This window comes from Oncorhynchus mykiss, chromosome 18, assembly GCF_057628025.1.
Source record: "Oncorhynchus mykiss isolate SJ-2025 chromosome 18, ASM5762802v1, whole genome shotgun sequence".
Classification (NCBI taxonomy): Eukaryota; Metazoa; Chordata; class Actinopteri; order Salmoniformes; family Salmonidae; genus Oncorhynchus; species Oncorhynchus mykiss.
Window position 1 is genome coordinate 1,673,381 of NC_143039.1, and position 6,620 is coordinate 1,680,000.

Here is a 6,620-nt window from a genome sequence, read left to right on the forward strand (position 1 = left end):
TAGTTCATATCACAGGGAGGAGCTCCATAGAGTCTGCTAGACATCCTGTTAGTTCATATCATAGGGAGTAGCTCCATAGAGTCTGCTAGACATCCTGTTAGTTCATATCATAGGGGTGGAGCTCCATAGAGTCTGCTAGACATCCTGTTAGGTCATATCATAGGGCGGAGCTCCATAGAGTCTGCTAGACATCCTGTTAGTTCATATCATAGGGTGGAGCTCCATAGAGTCTGCTAGACATCCTGTTAGTTCATATCATAGGGTGGAGCTCCATAGAGTCTGCTAGACATCCTGTTAGGTCATATCATAGGGAGGAGCTCCATAGAGTCTGCTAGACATCCTGTTAGTTCATATCATAGGGAGGAGCTCCATAGAGTCTGCTAGCCATCCTGTTAGTTCATATCATAGGGAGGAGCTCCATAGAGTCTGCTAGACATCCTGTTAGTTCATATCACAGCGAGGAGCTCCATAGAGTCTGCTAGACATCCTGTTAGTTCATATCATAGGGAGGAGCTCCATAGAGTCTGCTAGACATCCTGTTAGTTCATATCATAGGGAGGAGCTCCATAGAGTCTGCTAGACATCTTGTTAGTTCATAACACAGGGAGGAGCTCCATAGAGTCTGCTAGACATCCTGTTAGTTCATATCATAGGGAGGAGCTCCATAGAGTCTGCTAGACATCCCGATAGTTCATATCATAGTTAGGAGCTCCATAGAGAGTGTAGATTCACACGTAGGTATCTCACACACACACACACACAAAACACAGTGAAGAAGACCTGAAGACAGGAAGTTACCTCTTCTGACTTAGTCACTACTTAGTTACTAAACACAGTTACTAAACACAGTGAAGACCTGATGACAGGAAGTCACCTCTTCTGACTTAGTCACTACTTAGTTACTAAACACAGAGTTACTAAACACAGTGAAGAAGACCTGATGACAGGAAGTTACCTCTTCTGAGAAAAGAGAAAGAAGAGAGAGAGACAGAGAGTGACAAGAGAGAGACAGCAAGACAAGAGAAAGAGAGAGAGAGAGAGACAGGGAAAAGAGAGAGAGAGAGAGACAGAGAGACAGAGAGAGAGAAAAGAGAGAGCGAGAGAGAGAAAAGAGAGAGAGAGAAAAGAGAGAGAGAGAGAGATAAGAGAGAAAGAGAGAGAGAGAAAAGAGAGAGAGAGAGACAGAGAGAAAGGGACAAAGACAGAGTCCCCGGGGCCCTAATCCTCGGGATTCGAAAGCGGAAGCGAAAGAGGCAGGGAGGAGGCATCATGACGAGACTCCATCAGACAGCAGACGCAGGTAAGAGGCAGGGAGGAGACGCGGGTAACTACCTCAATGACAGAAAAGGCACATCACCCTCGACTGTAACGACCTCAACGACAGAAAAGGCACATCACCCTCGACTGTAACAACCTCAATGGTAAAGTCAGAAAGCCCTTCATGACAGAAAACAGGCAGTACATCATTCTAACCCCTTCTCCTTGACCTTAACGACCTCCACTTGAAATAATAAGTCTCCCTCCCTGTTTGGGGTGTTTTCCCCCTCAGTACAGAACACTGTCTATTGTTCTGCTAACAGGAGGTCGCGACCCAAAGAGAGCACTTCTTTTGGCCAGGGCCGACATATAGGACACTAGTCGACAGTAGTGCACTCTGTAGAGAACAAGGGTGCCATTTGGGATGCGAGCCTTAGTCTCATTGATCTAGCATATGAGCAGGTTATGAGAAAATATATCTGGTCTGATCGTCACCTTTAAACTGAGTGGGTGGGAGGGTCCCTGACTGTACATTAAAACAATAACCGGACCCCCTCTCCAGGGAGAAGAGAGGATTCTGTGGATGGATGGAGAGATGGAAAGAAAGAGAGGAGGAGGAGGAGATGTGAAGGAGGACATCTCGGGAGGAAGAGTCTGATCGGATCCTCTGGAGCTTCCATTGTTTCTCTCTCATTCCTTTTCTTTAGACAACGGGGGTACATTACATCCAGGGTTAATGCTGAGACTCAAACTAAGAACACATGTAGACACAGGGTAAGAGAAGGGAGCGCAGAGGGAGAGAGGCAGAGAGAGAGAGAGAGAGAGATCAAGAGGCAGAGGGAGAGAGAGAGAGAGAGAGAGAGAGAGAGAGAGAGAGAGCGAGAGGCAGAGAGAGAGAGAGAGAGTCAGAGAGAGAGAGAGAGTCAGAGAGAGAGCGGCAGAAAGAGAAAGGCAGAGAGAGAGAGAGAGCGGCAGAGAGAGAGAGAGCGAGAGTCAGAGAGAGAACGGCAGAGAGAGAGTCAGAGTCAGAGAGAGCGGCAGAGTCAGAGAGAGAGAGAGAGAGAGAGGCAGAGAGAGAGAGGCAGAGAGAGCGGCAGAGAGAGAGAGAGCGAGAGAGAGAGCGGCAGAGAGAGAGAGTGAGAGAGAGAGAGGCAGAGAGAGCGAGAGAGAGAGCGGCAGAGAGAGAGCGGCAGAGAGAAAGAGAAAGAAAGAGAAAAGGCGAGAGAGAGAGTCAGTCAGGGGGAATTCCCTTTCTTTCCTTTCTTTACCTAAACGATGAAAGAATGTTTTCCTTTTTCCTGATCTCACATCAAAAGAGAACAGTGTTGATGTGCAGCAGTGTCTCAGTGGGAATCCTGCAGGTTGTACGCTGTCAGAGTGACGCAACTCCCAGTCTACGTCTATAATGACGCACTATACCCAACAGGACACTACACCTCTGACCAGAGACCAACAGGACACTACTTCTGACCAGAGACCAACAGGACACTACACCTCTGACCAGAGACCAACAGGACACTACACCTCTGACCAGAGACCAACAGGACACTACACCTCTGACCAGAGACCAACAGGACACTACACCTCTGACCAGAGACCAACAGGACACTACTTCTGACCAGAGACCAACAGGACACTACACCTCTGACCAGAGACCAACAGGACACTACACCTCTGACCAGAGTCCAACAGGACACTACACCTCTGACCAGAGTCCAACGGGACACTACACCTCTGACCAGAGACCAACAGGACACTACACCTCTGACCAGAGACCAACAGGACACTACTTCTGACCAGAGCCCAACACTATGTAGCTGGGAAAAGGGTACCATTAGGGATGTAACACCCCGAGAAGCACCGCCACAGCCCAGTCGTCTCCAATCAGAGACCGATGCCCAGTCGTCTCCAATCAGAGACCGATGCCCAGTCGTCTCCAATCAGAGACCGATGCCCAGTCGTCTCCAATCAGAGACCGATGCCCAGTCGTCTCCAATCAGAGACCGATGGCCAGTCGTCTCCAATCAGAGAGCGATGCTCAGTCGTCTCCAATCAGAGAGCGATGCCCAGTCGTCTCCAATCAGAGAGCGATGCCCAGTCGTCTCCAATCAGAGACCGATGCCCAGTCGTCTCCAATCAGAGACCGATGCTCAGTCGTCTCCAATCAGAGACCGATGCCCAGTCGTCTCCAATCAGAGACCGATGCCCAGTCGTCTCTGAGTTCATAAAGCTAGCTAGGAGGGGTTAGGCATGTAGTGAAGGGAGTTCATAAAAGTAGCTAGGAGGGGTTAGACATGTAGTGAAGGGAGTTCATAAAGCTAGCTAGGAGGGGTTAGACATGTAGTGAAGGGAGTTCATAAAGCTAGCTAGGAGGGGTTAGACATGTAGTGAAGGGAGTTCATAAAAGTAGCTAGGAGGGGTTAGACATGTAGTGAAGGGAGTTCATAAAGCTAGCTAGGAGGGGTTAGACATGTAGTGAAGGGAGTTCATAAAGCTAGCTAGGAGGGGTTAGACATGTAGTGAAGGGAGTTCATAAAGCTAGCTAGGAGGGGTTAGACATGTAGTGAAGGGAGTTCATTAAGCTAGCTAGGAGGGGTTAGACATGTGGTGAAGGGAGTTCATAAAGCTAGCTAGGAGGGGTTAGACATGTAGTGAAGGGAGTTCATAAAGCTAGCTAGGAGGGGTTAGACATGTAGTGAAGGGAGTTCATAAAGCTAGCTAGGAGAGGTTAGACATGTAGTGAAGGGAGTTCATTAAGCAAGCTAGGAGGGGTTAGACATCTAGTGAAGGGAGGTCATAAAGCTAGCTAGGAGGGGTTAGACATGTAGTGAAGGGAGTTCATAAAGCTAGCTAGGAGGGGTTAGACAACTGGGCTGACAAACTGGAATGGTATCCAGTAGGTAAATGTTTCACAGTAAAGCTTCTGGAATGATCCTCTGGAACCAAGCCAGTCTTCGGTCTCCTGAATCAGATGAATAAAAAGCTTCTAGAATGATTTATAGAATCATAATAAACATTCCAGAACACGTCAGTCAGTTATCAGATCTCACCTGAGGAATGGCTCTTGCTCTTTGCGTCACATTAAAACACGGTATAACGAGCTAAAGACTATCTTTAAAATCTTTTTTTTTTTAAAAGTAAAAACACAATCATGTTTTCAATCTATTTTTCAAAGGATACCGAATCTCTTCTTAAATCGCTAAGATCTCTCTTGTGATCTGTGGTATGACAATAACAAGTTGAGCCAAGATCCTAGTAAGACACCTGTCAAACCAGCACAACAGGTTCGACTCCTAAACTCAACTGGTAACAGACATGTTAACGTGCTGAGCCGAGGCACTTCCTGCTACGTAAACATATGGTAGACGAGAGGTTTAGGGGAAACCCCTTGGGCATGAAAAAGATGTCAAGAGAAACTTATTGGGGGAACCCGCCAGGATAAGGAGTCTTACTTTGTCTGCTACGTTGGACCCTCGCAGTAAAAAGACATTTCAATCATGACAACAAAATGGAAAAGACAAAAAAATGGACAACAACATTTTATTTGATTAGGATTTATTTGTTTCATTTCTACCAAAAAAGGGAAACTAGAAAATAGGTTCAAATTACAAATATAAAAACAATACCATCATCAAAATATTTAAAAAACAAACAAAGAAAATCACACAGCATCGATGCCGGACATTTTGTAAGTTCTGCCCTTTTGTTTAAAAAAAAAATACAAAATAAGAGCAAATAAACAAAAAAAATGTTTAAATCAAAATGTTATTTACAGAGCAGGTATTTACATTAAGGCATTTCAGTTACACAGAATAAAATGGCCGATCTGAGGAAAAGATGGATTCCCTCTTGTCCAAGTATCGTTAAATAAATATTAGGAAGACTTCTCATTAGAGTATCAGCTAGTATCCATTAGCAGCCTATTTCTCTATACAGTACACTACTACAGGCCCTGGACTAAAGTAGTGCACTATATATATATAGGGAATAGGGTTCTATAGGGCCCTGGTCTAAAGTAGTGCACTATATATAGGGAATAGGGTTCTGGTCTAAAGTAGTGTACTATATATAGGGAATAGGGTTCTATAGGGCCCTGGTCTAAAGTAGTGCACTATATATAGGGAATAGGGTTCTATAGGGCTCTGGTCTAAAGTAGTGCACTATATATATATAGGGAATAGGGTTCTATAGGGCTCTGGTCTAAAGTAGTGCACTATATATAGGGAATAGGGTTCTGGTCTAAAGTAGTGCACTATATATAGGGAATAGGGTTCTATAGGGCCCTGGTCTAAAGTAGTGCACTATATATAGGGAATAGGGTTCTATAGGGCTCTGGTCTAAAGTAGTGCACTATATAGGGAATAGGGTTCTATAGGGCCCTGGTCTAAAGTAGTGCACTATATATAGGGAATAGGGTTCTATAGGGCCCTGGTCTAAAGTAGTGCACTATATAGGGAATAGGGTTCTATAGGGCTCTGGTCTAAAGTAGTGCACTATATATAGGGAATATGGTTCTATAGGGCTCTGGTCTAAAGTAGTGCACTATATAGGGAATAGGGTTCTGGTCTAAAGTAGTGCACTATATAGGGAATAGGGTTCTATAGGGCCCTGGTCTAAAGTAGTGTACTATATAGGGAATAGGGTTCTATAGGGCTCTGGTCTAAAGTAGTGCACTATATAGGGTGACATTTGGGACATATACAAATTGATCAAAGACCACAGAGATACTTAGGATGAAACGACGTGACAGGAAGCTCCAGGATGTTAGTTGACAGGAAGCTCCAGGATGTTAGTTGACAGGAAGCTCCATGATGTTAGTTGACAGGAAGCTCCAGGATGTTAGTTGACAGGAAGCTCCAGGATGTTAGTTGACAGGAAGCTCCAGGATGTTAGTTGACAGGAAGCTCCATGATGCTAGTTGACAGGAAGCTCCAGGATGTTAGTTGACATGAATACTAGTCAATGTGGTCTTCTGTATTACATTCAATACTAAGTAGGATGTCCCACCACTCTGCCCAGAGTAGGAGACAACATTTCACTTCCTTTTGTTAGAAAATACATCTTTACCGAGACACTTCTTCACGTCGTTCTGAATCATTCAGTAGGGGGGGGGGGGGGGGGGGGGGGTCTCTGAAATATAATTAACTTTATTTACAAAAAAAGAAGTGATTTTGTAACCTAATACATTCGATAATAAAGCACCGAACTCCGCTGACCGAACGGTTTTACCGCCAAAAACATTTTTGAGGGTTTGACATTTTTGTTGTTGTCGTCTCCAAAGTAGTTTCTGCGGGTCGCAAAAGGCTAAATTCAAATGTAAAAGGCTTTGGGAAAAAGGAAGTCTTTGGAAAAAGAACAGGAAC